Genomic DNA, 19885 nt, shown 5'->3' on the forward strand with positions numbered 1-19885 from the left:
CAATAGATTGGTCTTACAAATATATATGTTTGTACAGCCGCCTTTGTCATTAATATAGTTGTTCAAACTCCAAATAACGTTTTTGTTGAGAGTGTCTGCCTCTTGTCTCTTGTGTCAAAAAAACCTCGTTTAGAGGCATATATATGCTTGTAGACGGAATTTTACGGTAGTTTATTACTCATTTTGAGCTAGATGTTGAATAGGTGTTTTAAATGAACTGTGCCGTTTGAGAATCAGACCATTCCAACTCATAGTGTATCCAATGGCAACCATACAAACATAGCAATTGATATAAGAAATGCCATCAGTCTAACCATCTGAGATGGCTGTTTCTTCCTCATTCCTTGCTCCCCCTGAAAACAATATTGACATTATCATTATGTCTGTATATTTTATAACACCACTGTACATCAAACACAATTCACACACTTAATTGTGCTCTATCACCAGTAACATAGCCAGGACTTTTTCAGAGGGGAGCAAAGCAACTTTCAACAGAGGGAGGGGGCTTAAAAAGTACAAGAGGCCTAAATATCTTACATATAATCAGGGTGGCCAGCATCCCATAGGGGGGCAGACTTCTCACAGGGGTAATAGCCCCTCTTGACCACCTCCACCCCCTTTCCCTGGCTACACCGCTGTTTGTCACCGAAAAATATGAGTGTAAAAATCTAAAATAATTACAATATCACCTTCAATATATAACTGAAACAGACACTTGTTTCATTATAATAACATTTTTCACCGCAAATCTGGGATTAAGTTCTTAGATCCCAAAAAGTGCAAGAACGTGTTGACCTTGGGTGTTTTTCCGCTGGGGAAGATTCTGCTACCTTATTTTGGAATCAACAGGCGCTCTCAGACACTCACAATGATCCCCGACTTCTTTTCCTACCGTCACCATTGCATTTTCACAAGTCAATGGATCTTTTAGTAACACAAGGAATCACCAAATGACCAGTCAGTACCACTAGGATCTGGAACAAGCTCATCTGTTGGTACATGGTTCTTTAACCCCAATACGCTTCTAAATGTAATAGAATGACCTTTGAGTGTGTTGGGTACAAAAACTCATACTCCACAACTTGAGGTCAAATTTCGAGCTATGGTCGTTGAATGGAAGTCTCTGAATTAAGTCACTGGGAAGGAGGCTATTTGGGGATACAAAGCGCAAGCCTCTGGAGAGGTTTAACAGCGGACTCCTTATAATTGATGATCTAACGTAGTGCTAGATTTCATGAGATAGACCGATTGGCTATTTCCCTTTATGTCATAAGCTTCCTAAAATGGGGTATATGCTATATAATTGGATAGATTTGGTCTGGCACAGGGTGTCAAGTAATGTTCCATTCCAATGCTCAAACTACGTTTTTTTATTACAAAAATAGTAGCTATTGTGTGTGCTTCTTGCTATACACTGTTTGTGTGAAATTTGGGGGCGAGTTACTTGTTTTTTGACAAGTTATATGCCATTGTTAGCAATGCAACCATAAACATCGAACCGAGGTGAATGGGGATGAATCCCCCTAATATTTTGATAAGGGGTGATGGTCCAAACAATCACCCCACCCAGACTCCCCCCCCCCCTCATGTTAACGCCTGTATGTTATTTGACCAAATTAACCTCATATTTGACCATTTTAGAGTTTGCCAATTTTTGAGCTCTTCACACAAATTGTTCCACTTTTGACCCATATTTCCCCATTTTAGTGAAAAATCCCATGACAAAGAAATCTATGCCACTAAAATGCAACACCCTATCGAAATAATATACCTCTTACTATTTCACTTTATATTTTATGTGTTATTTTGTTTTAAAGTTTTAAAAAAAAAATCCCCCCACTACACAAATAAAAGTCCAGTATTTACACATAAATTTGGCACCTTATTTTTAACTCTCTGCCATTTTAGATACCCTTTATATGAGCTTATATTAAAGCACCTATACAGCTCCTTACCATATCCTAAGTTAACCCTAACACAGTACTGTCAGTGTAGACTATAAAGTTTGCTAGTGCAACAGGTGATATATTCATAGGAAATAACAATCATATTACATATTATTAGGTGATTTAAAAACCCTTAAAATAATCATCTAAAGCCCCACCTATTAGCACTGATAATGGCCAATGGCACATGCATGTTGCAGGCCTATCTAACAAAGCAAAACATGATTCTGGCAACTATGAAAAGAATAACTACATGTACATGTAGTGTACTAGATGAGCGAGCACGGTGGCCTAGCGGAACGGGCACTGACTCATAATCGGACGGTTGCAGGTTCGAGCCCCGGCGACGCCATCGTGTTGTGCCCTTGAGTAAGGCACTTTATCTCAATTACTCCTCTCCACCCAGGTGTTTAAATGGTTACCGGCATTCTTAAATGCTGGGAAGGTAACAGACTCGCTGTATGTAGAGGAGGTGTAGCGATCCCCCTATAACAACATTACATTGGAGGAGTCTGGCCCAATCGCCAATGAAAGACAGATGGGCACTCCGATCACTGTTTATACATACAGGATCGTCTCCTTTACCTTATTTTACTAGATGTACATGCAATAGGGATTGATGACACCCCTCCTTCCTTCTTCACATCCCTGCCCTAACCAAGTTTCAAGCATTTTGAAAAAAAATTATGTACACTTTTTGGACAGAATAAACAAAACTTCTTAAAACCTACCCTATAAAACAAGTTGAGCACAACCAGAAAAACTACCCTTGAAAAAAACATTTCTCTACCAATCAATGATTACTGTCACAAAACCTACATGTACGTACCCATGTTTGATTCAGCACAAACGATAAATCCTACGCATTTAACAATCACAAATGATTGCAATGTGGTAATTTCCGACAATCAACAGAACAGTTTACACTAATCTAAGCTTTGTGCTTGATTGAGTCCATTTCACTACGGTAAAAATTACCAATATATCATACATTGTATCTCACCTTGCGGAATTCAGCAGAGATATCTTGTCGAAAAATCCTGAGATGTACATGTAGGCCTATATATAGTTGTACCTACCTTACCACAGGGCTGTTCTGAATCACACAATAAAATCCTGAAAGTGGTCGCAGATTTTGCAGACAAGACTAGCATACTATACTTTTCAAAGAAATTTAACCATTTTTATCCAAAACTAATGATCTAGAATGGAGAATAAACACAACCTTGACCAATTCATCAGACCAAAACTTTATAGTTCAAGGCTGGTTCTGCAGCTGGTACTACCTGTACCAAACCAAGCCAAATACTAGGATCCACAACATTCTCATCTATTAGTGCACAGTTCTTTAACCCCAATACATTTGTACATTCATTGAATGACCTTTGAAAATTCGGGTATTAAAACTCATACTCTGCAACTTGAGGTTAAATTTTGCATTGTGATTGAGGTTATTGGACTATGCTATTGGGTTGAGGCCATTGTTCCATAGTGAAACCTGTAGATGGATCCACACAAAACAGTGCAACTAACAAATTGTTTATTTTGAGATTTTTAAATGGCCAAAACTATAGTCCGGTACCATTGGCTAGTCTAGTAGTAGGGTTTGAATTTGGGGTCTTCAAGTAGTAGTAATAGTATTCTATAGGCCGAGACCTATTTATACAACGGAACATGGAGCCATTTAGACATGTACAGTGTATAGACAGTTGCCAAAAGCTCAATTTCAGCCCAAATGACAGCTACACGACTTGATAGGCCTTTTGATCATAGCAAATTAGCAATCCCCGAGTGACCAGGCCACTCCCCCCCCCCAAAAAAACAAAAGTGTATTACTGTTCTAAATATGGTGTGATTACATCATGGCTTTAAGTTACTTTGGGTGTGGGGTTTATATGTAGACAAGATTCCTAGAGCCTTTTTTTTTTTTGGTTGAGTGGAGCGGTCATTGGGTTTTAGCTGTTCTCTGATCTGAATATATCTATATCCGGGGGTACTCAAGTTTGGTTTTGGTAGGGACGTGCTGCTGAGATTTTGGAAGTGGACCCATAAATATACCAATTTTTCAAGAAATTTGGACCCATTGATATACCAAAAGTCAAAATTTTCGGCCGAATTTAACCAAAATTGTCTTAGTTTTTACAAATTTCCCCCAAAATTTTGAAATTTTTTGCTCGATTAAGGAAAAAATGGGCTGTTTTTCGAAAAAAATTTGAAAAAGGACCCATTCATATACCAAAATAGGCTTTGAAAAAGGGTCATTGATATACCAGAAGGCGAAAATGCTACCCATGTTTGCGGCACGTCCCGTATGGTCATTTGTACCGAGAGTACCCCCGGATCTATAGCATGTTTAAAAGATATATTGAAGGCTAAAGCAGTATTCAGACTTTTTATTGTACGTCAAATATTGTATGTAACATATATACGTTATTTAATCTATTGCCATGCTATTTCCAGTAATGTTTAAGTTCTAACGAATGTTTGATGCGAAAAATCGATAATATATTTCTGCTACATATTGTATGTAACATATTACCGATTTTTCGTCATCAAACATTCGTTATAGAACTTCAACATTACTGGAAATAGAATTGCAATAGATTAAATAACGTATATATGTTACATACAATATTGTACGTACAATACTCTGAGTCTGTGGAGCGCTTAAGTCACACCATAGACAGTACTGTTAATACACCCTTTTGTTGTGGTAGGGTAGATTTTGCAAAATTCCTAAAATTATGTAACTGACCCTGACCTTGCACACTACAATACCCTTGAAATTGACCTAGGTATGATGCTGGGTTCCTGGAACATGCTCTTCTGGGTCAAAGTTTATACGCTACTGTGTGTAAATACTATCATGGAATTTAGTCAGATGGATAATTGGACTAATTTCAATGGCTGATTTATATTTTGACTATTTCTGGGCAACAAAAAAGCAGTACATGTACGCGACCTTCCCCTGATATAAGCAAAGGTCACATGGTGCAGTAGTCCTGCAGATGAGATAGGGACCTGCACATTTATTGTCATTGCTCATGGACTAATTCCAAGGAAGGGAAAATTATTTTAAAAATGAAAATCAAGAACCTTGCTCTTTTTAACCAATATTTTGATTGTTTAATGCTCCTTTTAAATTAGAAAATGATGAATAAAACCAAAATTCTTTATAATAAGTTTTGATGGGTATACGTCTACTTTTATAAATTTTTAATTTTTTTAAGTTTGTTTTTTGAATACTTTGAATTTTAAAAAAATTATGCAACATTGTAAATTATGCAACATTGTAAATTATGCAACATTGTAAATTATGCAACATTGTAAATTATGCAACATTGTAAATTATGCAACATTGTAAATTATGCAACATTGTAAATTATGCAACATTGTAAATTATGCAACATTGTAAATTATGCAACATTGTAAATTATGCAACATTGTAAATTATGCAACATTGTAAATTATGCAACATTGTAAATTATGCAACATTGTAAATTATGCAACATTGTAAATTATGCAACATTGTAAATTATGCAACATTGTAAATTATGCAACATTGCAACATTGTAAATTATGCAACATTGTAAATTATGCAACATTGTAAATTATGCAACATTGGGCACCAAAAACAAATCATCTTCTGACCAAAGATACTCAATCTTTGTTCTGACCAATTCATAGGAGACCTGACTTGGCAAAAACAGGTTGCCATCATTTTTATGTGATCAGCATTCAACTAGGGCATGACAGAGAAAGGTACCTTTATCTCTAATTGAGATGTAAATCATGTAACATGAGCATCTTCACACTCACTATGGACCACAATGACCTCATCCCAATGACACAGTTCTCTAACCTCAATAAACAATCATAATAGTGCAAAATTTGACCTCAAGTTGCAGAGTATGAGTTTTTGTACCCAAATTTTCAAAGGTCATTCAATGAATGTACAAATGTATTGGGGTTAAAGAACTGCACCCCTGATAGATGAGCATGTTGTGGATCCTAGTGACTAGAACTCTATCTGCCATGTGAAAAGGTCACAGATGGATGTGGTTTGGGTTCAGGAAACCAGAATCAATCTTGTTCAGTTGTGGTTTGTTTACACAACATGTTGCCCAAATGCTGCAACTCATCTTTGATAAAAATTCCTTTAAAGGAAAGCCAGCCTCAATGTAGAAGAGGTCTTGTAATTAGTTTTGGTCAATGTGAAAGGCATTTTTAGGATCACGCTTACATCTACATGACAGTCCACCAAACCATCAACGATGAGAACATGCACACTGAAACAGCAGAAAACATTAATTCCTAATCTCATGTCAACTCTTTTAATTCATTACATGTACTCCAAATTGTTCTGGTCTGTTTGTTTTGTTGTTGTTGTTGTTGTTGTTGTTGTCGTTGGGTTTTTTGTCTTTTCAGCTTTTTACCCACGATATCTCAATTTCCAATTTTGTAATACCAGAACTTACGAACTCAATATCTTCGCTTAGGAATGTCCGATTTCACTGCTTTCGATATATACACTGCGGCAGGTTCGTTTTGCATACCTGCATACTGCATATTTTTTGAGTTTCTTAGTGGGGAGTATAAGCTGCATTATTTGGAGAGCATGTTTTGGTGATGTGGTTGCGAACTTTGTGGTGGTGGCGTGGATGGGGAGGGGTGGATGGGTGTGTTATATGCATTTCCATTTAATTTCTTGATATTTTTGATTTTAATAGGTTAATGAGTGTTATGTTTTAACCGATAATATAAATTGGGGAAAAAAGAACCCAAGATATATGTAGTAGATGCACTGTCACCTTAACAGTTTCAATGGACCTCCCCAAGGCTACATATGATCATTAATCTTTATCCAAAGAAACACTTTCCTCTAACCACATGTGCATGGTTTATCTACCATTTCGTTTTTGAATTAAAATGTACAAATGTATCATTGCAAACAAGTAATGTATTTTTGTTCTCAACTATAAAACAGGAAGTAACTTTACTGATGAGCCCCTTAAGAATTGAATAACAAAAAGAGGCAGCCTCACCTTTTTATCAAATGTTTACTTTTATAAATTGTATGGCACCATTTTGGGCGAAAAAAATCAAATGCTTTGGTTCTCGTACCCTCCCTCCTCAATTTCTGAGATTTGTCAGATTGTTTTTAGTTTCAAGATTTGTCAAATATTTTGGAATGCTTTAGGAAAAAAATAGACCTAATTAAGTTTATTGATATTAAAGTAACAAGAATCACTTCCAAGTCTTTTCTAAGGGGTTTATCCCTCATAATCACATGTTTGAGAAGATAAAAGAAAAGGGAGGACTTTCCTAAAGACTGGGAAAAGACTAACAATGCAAATGTTACATTGAAGGAAAAACAACCCTACCTCATCAGTTCATGAATACTCATCCATGAATAAAATTAAGATACCTCGTCCCGTGTCCCCTAGTATTAAATAATAGGCCTATGATACTAAGTTTAAATTATACCCGTCCCCAATAACGCTTCACCAAATGTTAGGGTTCAGGTTATATATTTTGAACTCCAACAATTTCCAAAATTGGCATGTTTAGATGGCTGTATGGTGTGAAGTCATAGTTCAAAAATCTGGATTTCATATTATGTCCCATCATTCAGTGGGACATTCCACCGTGGTATAAGCATAGACCAACCAAAGATAGGTATTATGGGATATGATTTCACAAATCTACACTCATAATTGACATAAACAATGTGTATATTTTATTTTGGAGAATATTTGCCAAGGAGGCAAGGACAAATGAAATAGTTTATGTTAAGGTGATGCTGACTGAATCATTTAAGAGTGAATGTGTTTCCAAATTGAGATGCAGACACCTAGAAAATTAATTCACACTCATAACACAGAGCTCGAGCATTGTACAGTCATCCAATCACATTTATAGCATCTCTCACAAATTTTGAGATGTCTGCCCAGGGTCAAAGAAAAGTGTTTATATCATATGTGTTTATATTTTGTTTACGATATGTCCAATCTTGCAACATTTGATGCTTACAACTCACCACTAAGAAACTCTAGAAATATGCAATATGCAGGTATGCAAAACGAACCTGCCGATATACACTGCCGGTTTGAGTTAACTTACATTTTATTTTAAAATAACTTAATTAATTACAATGTATAGTTTAAGCCTACTATATTATAATAGATAGTGGCCAGCACATTTATAAAGGACTGGTTACTCACTACAATCTTCACTCTTAAACTGTGTTTTTCTGAATGTGCTGATCATGTTGATTGCTAGTCGGAAACTCCTGCGAAGCTATGGACATGGCATCTTACATACTCCATTCTATAACAGTCTGCCTAGTGCCTTGTGTGTTTTCTCTTCAATCATTTTGTTGAATGTAATTTTATGAATCAAATAGTTATGTGTCATTTTATTTATAATAAAGAAGTTATTAAATTAATAAAGTAAGACAATTTATTTATCTATAAGTGCATGTCAAATGGGGTACATTGTTCAATACTATATGCATAAATTATGCCCATATTATAGCTAGGCCCTAAAAACTTTATTTTGCATCGGATTTTTCCGTTGAAAAGACAAAACTGATGTTTATGATAGCAACCATTTCATCAATAACATTTTGAGTCATTTTATCCATAAACCGACACAGGATATGATAGATAACTACTTTCACATCAATATGGTCCATATGATCACAGATTGTTGAGAATCTGTGATATGATCCGAGGATATGATGAAGATTTTGATTCTATAGATCTGTTATCAACATGATATCACGCGGTTCAGTGGTCAAGGAGTAAGGACCCCGGTCAAGGACACTGATATGACATCATAGGTGATGTCAGATTTTCTTCTGCTGACCATATGATGCTATATATATTAACTATTATTGTTACATTTAGGCCTTTAAACTTTTAAAGTCATAATTAATTAGTTCAAACATAACTTTGGTAATACTCACTGCGTTTTAGTTCGTTGAAGCGGCAAAACATACTTACTTTTCCTAACAAATCGAATTAAAATATTTAAAAAAAATTTAACCACAAAAAGTAAAAAAAAAAAATCATTCCAATACCACTAAAATATAATCTCTTGAGTAAACTGACCCCAAACCTGAAACAGGTACCAGCCCCGAATGGGCTGGCGAAAACAAACTGGATTATTGGGCTATTCCACTTAAAATCCCTACACCCCCTCCCTACACTGGGGGTGTAGGTTTCAAAAAGAGTTACCGTTACCCATTCAGGTACCTCCCACTGTTTAAATTCACACTACCTGGTGTCAACTTCCAGTGGGTATATGGATTTCAACTGGAATATCCCTTATTTGAATTCAGACTCATCCATGGCTAGTTTTATTATAAATGGAGGGATGCAACATTAGAGTTTGCATTATGTGCAGCTCTAACGATCCATCATCCCCAAAGACCCCATATATTTTGTCCCTAAAAACAAAATCCTCACCAAAAGACCTAGGCTTCTTCAAACATTTACGCTATTTTTGATAAAAAAAACTTCGCACCAAAAGACCCCTTTTTATAAATTTGACCCTGAAAGACCCCAGTTCTTATCATTTCCCCCTGAAAACCCTTACTTTTCAGACAATTTTAACCCTGAAAGATCCCCATGTTGAAGTTTGGGTCGATCCTTCATGTAATTATGTCGTGTATGCAGCGCTGATCCCAAGTCCCAACCCTAAGCCCAATCCTAATATCGTGTAAGAATACATGATGGCATTTTTAACAAAAGTTTGTGGCAACACATTCATTACAAGTCACTTAACTATTTGAGTGCTCCCGCCCTCTTCCGATTATTTGCAATTCTCCAAAAAAATTACACAATTTTGTGGCATTTCAAATATCATGTTACTGAGTGCTTAACAAGAAATGTGTGGGTGCATGTATGGATTCACTTTTGAAGAAAACAATTTAACAGTGTTAATTCTTGCTAGAGGAAGCCATAAATACTGCAATGACTTCAACAGAGGGCAAGGACAACAAAGAAAACTTGCTTTTTTATTTGTTTTATTCATATTTTGATTGCATCACTCGGACAAAATAGTTCCCTTTAAGTCACAATAAAATCGGGTGTGTTCTTCAAGATTTTCATATATATGCGCAACTGTTAACTCTAAAATAATTATCTTACTTCATAATTTGTTCCGAGGTATCCTCAAAGTGCTACTAAAATAGATTTTTGATATCAGATTTGGCAATTTACATCAAACCAAAATACCAAAATAGATATCATAGTCAGTCAGACTGATAGTAAAATGATACACATAAATGTACAGTGTATGTTATTTTGATAAATGTTACTTTTATAATGCATTATAAATGCAAATAAAAATGCAGAATATAATTATGTAGTACTGATGTAGTAATAGTATACAGTGGTAGGCCTTGTGTGCTGAATTGCTTAGTAAAAGTGTGTTCAAATTTACTGAACTTTTTATTGGATCATTTTTAGATCTTTGAAGTTGTGATAAATTGTGTCTATCAATTTCATCATGTGGTCATTTTAATTTTGCATGGCTTTTATATATAAAAAAAAGACCTTACATTCAGTGTACTGATAGATCATAGATCTATTCTTTTAGGCCCGGGGTGGGGGGGGGGATACTCAAATTACATTTGGACTGGGTGCCACTGGAACTATGCAACCCTACCCCGGAAAGACCCCCCTTTTTGGATTTCGCAGCTCCGAAAGACCCCCTATATTTGACCAAAAGAGCTCCGAAAGACCCTTGATTTTGATAATTTCAGCTCTGAAAGGGTTTTTCAGGCGATTTTCAACCAGAAAGCCAAGAAAGACCCTTGATTTGGACTGTTCACAGCTCCAAAAGTCCCCCATTTTACTTGGTCGGTATGCCGTCAGCTCCCAAAGACCCACCACCTCCCCCCCGGCTTGAATGATTAATTTGATTTGTCACCAACCACAGAAGCTTTACTTCATACTTGCCAGGGCTTTCTCAGTACAAATAATTACTAAGTTATTATTGTTTATCATGTATTCACCACTGCAAGATTGCGAAGAATCTCGATTATAAACTAATCAATGACCAGGTCTCCTACTTATACTGGTATTGACTTATTGACATTTGAGTAACCTTGAGCCTAATTTACATTTGTTATACATAAATGACCAATGTCCAGTCATTGGCCAGAGCAAAAGTGACCTTGGCAGACATTCTTTGTTGTCCCTTTAATGTTACCCAACTCATTAGGAGTTATATAATCAGGTCAATATTCTGACATCCTGAGTAAATATTTAGCATAGGTCAGGAGCCTTCAGGGAAAGAAGAATTTTAGCTTGGAACAAAGCATACACCCTGTACTACAGTCTGTAGGTCTATGACAAAGAAATTATGGCCTATGTACAATATGGCCTACTGCCACTGGTATGTGGTGCAAAAATGAAATGTGTAGGCCTATAAAATTCGCATTTTCTATTTGTAGGCCTATACATTTTTTTTTTCAAATTTATAATCCATAATTTTTTATTCCGGCCTATTCCTCCCACCATTACTAGCCATTAGCGTCAATCCATCTTGAAATGTTGGGGCACATTTGGCCCAAATTTTCAAAAAGTAGTCATTGTGCCAAAAGGTGGGCCATTGGGGACACCCCGGATTGATGCCAATGCCTTAAACCAAACCCTAAACCAAACTAATGTGTACGAGTGGATATTCATACGTAGGAACTAATGTGGTTGCGGTGATATGCGGTAATCTTAATAATTTTATGAAACTGACATTGCATCAATATTTTTAAGGTGGTCCTTCTTGCATTTGTTTTGTAGACCTAATACTCCTCTCCTCTCCTTTCTCACTTGATATCATCCCCCTTAAAATCCAAAATAGCACCATTTCCAATGACACAGTTCAATACACCCAAGTCAGATCATTGCTCAACCTTTGACTTCAAGTAAATAGGGTGTGATTTTTTTATACCCAAGAAATTAAAAGGTCATGCAAGGGTTTATAAGGAACTGCGTGCTGGGAGAGGGGCTTTTTGAGAACCAAATCCCTCTCCTGCCACCAAAATAATGGAAATATACAGGAGTGTCCTGATGTAGTTCTGTCATAAACCTATATTCTAAAATCTAAATTAAGCTGTAATTTTCATGTCATAACCTAGCAAACAATAATTTCCACTGACTGTAAAATTGACTATTGTCTTTATATGGAATACTTTTTCTAGGCCGAAGTTTACCAGTATTAATATTCACTGACGTCAGGATTTTAGCGACCCGTACTTTGGCGTACGTGTGCGGTAAGCGAGCATAATCAGCAACCCCGTCTTAAGCCGCTGAGGTCACTGACATCGCTTCGCTAGTACAGTTTGTATGAAACGACCTTGCGGTACAATTCAAACTAAACAGTTAAGACACAGCGATATATTTGGTCAAGATAAAACCCTGAGTTTTAAATTGACAGAAAATTATCTAATACTGCTGACAATATACTTTTATTTGGCAATGAACGTATATTGTTTCGTTTCAATGCAATGTACACACACGCTCGCACAGGGCTTCGGCAATCCACTCCCGTATTGTAAACATAACAGCACAGGCAGCACTCTTGTATGAGCTACCACAGCACAGTACAAAGATCGCGTAAATTGCTATTTTGCAGTATTTTAACACCAAATCAACGATACATACTGCATGATATCATTAACAAGTACACATACCTTCAGTAAATATATCCAATTATTCCAAAAATTGGCAGAAATGGACAGATCTCTGCGAAAATCGGTTGTATAGTACTCCACAGCGCTACAGCACGTATATTGAATGACACAAATTCACCATACATAAACATGTGGCAGCCTTATGAATAGTATAGTGGAAACCCCACGGCTCCCAAGTTCGTTACCCTGACCTATTTAGTAAGCGCTTCGTTGATTGGTTAAACGGCCTTCATTATGTCAACTTTTGTACTGTGATTGGCGGAAACTGGAACAAGTTGATTAATTGCATGGCCCCTGAATATGGATTGTGAAATTTACACTCGTGTATTTTGTAGACGCGGAAGTATTGAATGTATACAAATAAAACGGGAATGGTCTGGGATGGATGGGAAAAGTATTTACATTCATTAAAAATAATGGAAACATGCAGCAGCCCCTACATAGTAAATACTAATTCACGAATATCTACTAAAGCAGTATACAGACTTTTTATTGTACGTACAATATTGTATGTACAATATGTACGTTATTTAATCTATTGCCATTCTATTTCCAGTAATGTTTAAGTTCTAACGAATGTTTGATGACGTAAAATCGATAATATATTTCTGCTAGATATTGTATGTAACATATTATCGATTTTTCGTCATCAAACATTCGTTAGAACTTAAACATTACTGGAAATAGAATGGCAATAGATTAAATAACGTACATATTGTACATACAATAGTGTACGTACAATACTCGGAGTCTGTATACGACTTAACATTCATCACAACTTGTATTTAAAGTTGGTAGATTGAGATTCACTAATTTACTTTAGTAAAACCTAAACCTTTTGGGGGTTGGGGCAAGGGTGTTTGGCTAGTTGGGCTTGGGTGGGTTGGTATACATGTAGTAAGGTTTGGGGTGGTTTAGAGTTTGTGCAAGGGTAGGAAAAACAGTTAAAAACTTTTTCTTTTTTTTTTTTTTTTTTGAAGAGTAAATAGTAAATAAAAGGAGGCGGCGGCCAAAAAGGAGGCGGGCGGGGACGTTATTATTATGGATAGGCCTAACTTGGATAATAATTGTTGCACTTATTGATATTTTTGGATATTATCAATTATAGGCCTACGGCTATTATGGATATTTTTATATTTCATATACTAGTATTTGGATATTTCAGATATCATCAACGCTAAAATATGGATATTTTTATATTTCAGATATTTGGATATTTTAGATCATATGAATATTATGACTATAGGCCTAATTAGGATAATGTTGATATTTCAGATAATTTGGATATTCTTAGGCCTAATTATGAGGATATTTTGGATATTTCAGATAATTTGGATGTTTCAGATAATTTGGATAGGCCTAGTATTAGGCCTAGGCCTAATGAGGATATTTTTCAGATAATTTGGATATTAATTTGGATATTTCAGATAATTTGGATATTTCTGATCATTTGGATATTTTAGATAATTTGGATATTATTATGGCTAATGTGCATATTATTGTGGCTAATTAGGATAATTTGGATATTGAAGATAATTTGGATATTATTCAGGCTAATTAGGATAATTTTGCCTTTGAATATATGATTAGGCCTACTGAGGATATTTTGGATATTTCAGATAATTATATTTGGATATTATTGTGGCTAATTAGAATAATGTGGATATTTTAGATAATTTGGATATTATTAAGGCTGATTCGGATTATTTTGATTGAGATCATTTGAATATGATTAGGCCTATTGAGGATATTTTGGATATTTCAGATAACTTGGATATTTGGGATAATTTGGATATTGTTATGTGGCTAATTAGGATAGTGGGTGGGTCTTTATGGTGCATGATGTTCAGTGTTGTTGTTGTATAGTTAAATGTTGTTAATGTTGTTGCTGCTGCTACTACTGTTTGTTGTTGCTGTTTTGATGTTGTTGCTGCTGCTACTGTTTGTTGTTGTTGTTTTGATGTTGTTGTTGCTGATGCTGCTGTTTGATGTTGTTGTTGATGTTATTGTTGTAGTTGTTGATGTTATTGTTGTTGATGTTATTGATGTCGTTGTTGTTGTAGTCGTCGGCGCTGTTGTTGTTGCATGCAGCTGCTGCTGCTGTTGTCAGTTCCCTCTGCATGTGAATGATTATGGGATCATATCAACAGTGCAGTGGTGGCGCCAGGAATTTTTTTCGGGGGGGGTGAGGGCAAGGTGAATTTCAGGGGGGTCAACCGATATTGCGCCGCATTGCTGCAAAAAGTGGACTTTTTTGTATTTTTGAGTTTTTACTGGGGCAACTTCATATAGGCCTATCGTCATGACATTTCTTGGATTGAATTTGAAGCCAAGTTCTTAGTCGATAACACGTCATTTTGGACCTTCAGAAAAGTAAACATAAATCAGTGATGAAACAGCCGGCGTATTAAAAGAAGAGCAAACATTTGGCTATTCCGATTGAAATTCACACACCCCTATGGAAGACTTGCCCTTAATCTCCCACACAGGGAGTGTGAATTTTAAATGGGGTTACCTGAATGGGTGAATCCGGTCTTCCATACGTTGAGTATGGATTCAAAATAACGAATTGTTCCTGGTAGACATTTCTGATGATGATGGCAATGCGATGACGATGATGACGACGACGATGACGTTGTAATAACAATTATGGTCAATATATCTTAAATTCAAGGAATCGGATAGCAACGTTTGCACAGTATTTTGTGGGACCTGAGAGCACATCATATCAGACACATCAAATTGCATTCTGAATACAAGGAATGTCGTTTTTATATCAATCAATTTAGATTGTTTGTAATTCGTAATAATACAAATTTTATGGCAAATTTATTATTAAAAATTGATAACTTTTATATTTTTGATATTTACCAGTCCTCGAAGTAAACTTTACAAATCTAATGATATGCACTTAACGTGTACCGGTATGTTGGCCTAGCTGGGAGGAAAAGCCGTCCATCATTTGAAGAGCTTTGTTTCAAAACCCCTTACATCCACTTTTGACTTTTTGAGAAAAACAGCTTTTTTTAATTGTGCAAGTATTACTTGTTCGATTCGATTCAATTTGGGTTCGGATAAAGTGTTGATGAATAGAAACTAAAAGAAAAGTTTTGGTACAATTTTCAAGCCTTCCTATTTATTTTATTATTTCTTTAATATCGTACCGGTACCCTTTGTGGATGTAAGGGCTTTTGCAACAAAATAAATGTACCCCTTTACTAGAAACCACCTTTGCAATCAAATTTGAGCCCATTTGTTTGCACTGCTTTATGTAACTTGACTAATGCTTTCAAAATCAAAAAGAAAAATTGAATTATCTCATTTACCTTTTTAATTATGAATTTTAATTAAATCCGGGAAAATTATGTTTTTGAGCATTTCCGAAGTACAGCTTTCGTTAATTACAATAATTTTTTTCAAACATAGTGACCCTAAAATAGTACCTTTTGGTTTTAATAGTCAAAGAACATTCAAGGCTACTATTATACATCAAGAAATTATTTACCCAAAATTATATATTCATTTTAAGTTCAAATTTCCGGAAAATCCCTAAGATTTCCCAAACGGGAAATTTACGATATCTCCAGAAGGGAAAGTGGTATGAAGGTCAAACAACCACCAAAATGTGTATTTTTACCCACACTATAATGTCATGTCAATAACTGAATTTCAGCCAAAAGGGGATGTAAGGGCTTTTGCAACAGAGCTCTTCATTTGAAAATGTTGACCATCCGTATTGAATGAAGATATACATTTTTTCTCCAAAAAACCTAAACATTTTAGGTCTTTTTTTTTTTTTTTTTTGGGGTGGGGGGGACATTTGTGAATTTCAAAAAATCAAGATTATTTGATATCAGAAGGACATTCTGATGTGCTCCCATGTCCCATAAAAAATACTGTGCAAACGTTGCTATCCGATCAATACGGCCACGGGAGTACACAAATTATACGGTGTGTATAACACTGTGGTGTAACAGTCGCTGAAAATACCACTGTTTTGAATCGCCCCGTATCGAGGATAAAAATCCTTGAGATTAATTGGACCGGTAAATTATTATATAGGGTGATTGCCTCACGTAGTCAAATAATAATAATAATAATAATAATAATAATAATAATAATAATAATAATAATAATAATAATAATAATAATAATAATAATAATAATAATAATAATAATAATAATAATAATAATAATAATAATAATAATAATAATAATAATAATAATAATAATAATAATAATAATAATAATAATAATAATAAAATGATGATAATAATAATAATGATAAGGAGAAGAAGAAAAGAAGAAAGGTGAAAAGAAGAAGAAAATAAAGAAAAAAGAGGAGAGAACGACGAAGAAGTCAACGACGAATAAGATGATCAACAGAATGAACGATTTTGATGCAAAAACATTTTCCTTCAAAACTATATAAAGCTATATTAATCAAGTCACAAATGAATGATAAAAAACATTAATGATAATATAATGAAGTGAGAGAGTTAAACATAATTAAGACCTTCATTTAATATACTCAAATGGATCTATATTTCAGTACATATAGCGTATCAGTTACGCTATATATATTGCTTTTTGTGTGAAAGTAAAAGTTAATGGTTCATTTGGCGGATATTGAACCTGCGTTGTAATAATAGCCATCGCATTTACAACACCAGGACCCATAAGGCTAATGAAAGTTGATTCGAAGTTTCCCGTCACCCACCCGCATCACAGTTTCATTTTGGCCAAACCTTTTATTATTTTCATGAAAAATTTAATCGTCTGAACTTTGAGATGGAAATAATAAAAAATTAAACTCTTAAAATGTCCGATATGCCCTGCTGATCATTTTAGTAGTTTGTTTTAGTGGAAGGATTCCCTCATCACAATATTTCTGGGTGATTAGGCCTATAAATTGCGAATTTCTTTTCATTTTAATCAAAACGAACTCAGATCTTTTTTAATCTGTTGCAAAATGGACTAGATGAGCTGAACATGTTTTGACATGGTCTTGCATCAACAATATAGATAAGATAACAATTAAATACAGTCAAATAATGAATAATGAATAATGAATAATAAATAGTGAATAATGAATAATGAAAGACGGTGTCACCTCATCACTCGACAAAAATATGTGACGAAAAAAATTAACATCAACTTTCATTAGCCTAAAGGAAACATCACGTTAATAGATGGTTATCGATGTCAAAAATATAGGTCGGTCTAGATTGACATCAATGTGTAGGTCTTTGGCTTATGTTTTATCAAATGTTTAAACATTTCGTATGAAAAAGTCGAAAGTTCAAAGGTATAACGAGGTCACAATATAACAGGTCTGCCGCAAAGTCGGGGAAGGGCACATATCCGAACAGTTTTGCACCCAAAAATGTGTATTTCGATGATTTTTTTTCTGACATTGGAGCAACGGGGGGGGGGCTAAGTTTGAGGTATATTCCCAACCCGACGTGATGATGCCATTGATCCAATCTCCAGTAAACAGCACAATGTTATCTTCAGAAGATAGCACAATGCTATCTTCAGTAGATAGCACAATGTTATCTTCAGAAGATAGCACAATGCTATCTTCAGTAGATAGATAGCATAATGCTATCTTCAGTATAGATAGCAGCAAATAATGGCATAATTGTAAATGCAATCAAAATCAAGTCTTCATTAATATCTTTTTTTTAAATCTACCAGTTTATTTCAATAGTATGTCAGTACTATATGATACAGTTACTTTTGAAATTGTTCATGAATGATGGACGTATTTTAAGGGCTCGGTCTGAGTCGGTCACCCACCCTTGCACAGTACTTTTTGTGGGAACTGAGAGCACATCAGACACACCAAATTGATTGCTGAATACGAGGAATGTCCGTCCTTCTGATCTCAAACAATTTAGATATTTTTGAAATGTGCGATATACGATATAATACAAACTTTATGGCAAATTACTAAAAATAGATATTTTTAACATTTAACAGTCGTTACAGTTCTCGAAGTAAACTTGATCAATCTGATCATTCTGATGCCATGTACTTAAAGTGTATGTAGCTAGTACTGTGATGAAAAAGAGAAATACCGACCATCATATGAAAGTCTTTACCTTTCGTATTGAAGATATACATGAGGTTTTCAAAATACCTAAATATTTTAGGACTTTTGTGACTTAAAATATATATATTTCCCCTTTGAAGCAATGATATAGTTTAATTCGTATACTTTCGTAAAGCTAAATATACCAAAGCAATATGTCCGATCCTTGAGTTTTGTAAATTTTCTTCAAACGTGTTTTTTTTGGCATATTTGTAATGTTTGCACACCTAATTGGATTCCGCCAAAATCATTGTATTTTTTAGGACAACAGAGCAAGTTTGAATTAAGTCATAATGACAAACTCCCCCAATAAAACACCACAGTTATAAAGCGGCTAAGATAGTAAATAAGTTTTATTTCATTACCTCATTAGTTTGGCTTAAAATGACCAGAAAACATTCCTGACAGTTGTTAATAATATTTGGCAAAGTATATCCAAATTGAATTTTGACCATTTTCACCAAAAAAATGTTGAAAAATGCTAAATTTTGCAAAATAAATCATAAAAAAGCCTGATTTTGGCCCAAATTTCAAATATTTTTGATGAAATTGGTCAAAAAAAGTAAACCAACGGGTTTTAGATATTTAAATCTAGTTTTAAAAATAATAAAAAAACTTTTTACTCAAGAAATTATTTGTTAAGGTAACCGTAAAAATTTGGGGCAAAAAAAAAACAAAAAACGTTTTTTTGGATTATCGATAAGTTTAATAGTGGCTTCCAACCATAACTGAAAGTACATATGACCTAAATATACTACGTGTGAATAACCTGATTATTCATTTACATACAGGATGTTGACACTGTAGGCGGAAGCCTGGAAATAATATTATATTATGACCGAGTTTCACCAATCCAAGAATAACGAAAGTGACGTAGTAGTATGATTTAGGATATTCACAAATAGGCCTATGACGTGGTAGTAGGCCTATAGTTTAAGCGTTTGTTAGCCCTCTCCACGGTGTAGACTGCAGACGACAAGTTTCAAATTTTCTGTAAAAATCTCCGAATTCTACTTTTTCATGAACATATTATCATGATAGGACAATGCTATCGTCAGTAGACAGAACAATGCGATCTTCAGTCTATAGTACAATGCTATCTTCAGTAGACATTACAATGTTATCTTCTGTAGATAG

General features: G+C 34.9%; 1 protein-coding gene across 1 annotated transcript in view; it reads right to left on the reverse strand.

Annotated features, from left to right (window-relative positions):
* The window catches only part of LOC140157366 (nuclear receptor subfamily 0 group B member 2-like), a 193956-nt gene extending 181182 nt beyond the window's left edge, over positions 1 to 12774 (reverse strand). Inside the window, exon 1 of the mRNA XM_072180536.1 lies at positions 12652 to 12774. The gene's annotated coding sequence lies outside the window, so the exon portion shown is untranslated. The remainder of the gene's footprint in view (positions 1 to 12651) is intronic.
* Positions 12775 to 19885: the final 7111 nt, after the last annotated feature.

The sequence above is a fragment of the Amphiura filiformis genome, chromosome 7 (assembly GCF_039555335.1).
Source record: "Amphiura filiformis chromosome 7, Afil_fr2py, whole genome shotgun sequence".
NCBI lineage: Eukaryota > Metazoa > Echinodermata > Ophiuroidea > Amphilepidida > Amphiuridae > Amphiura > Amphiura filiformis.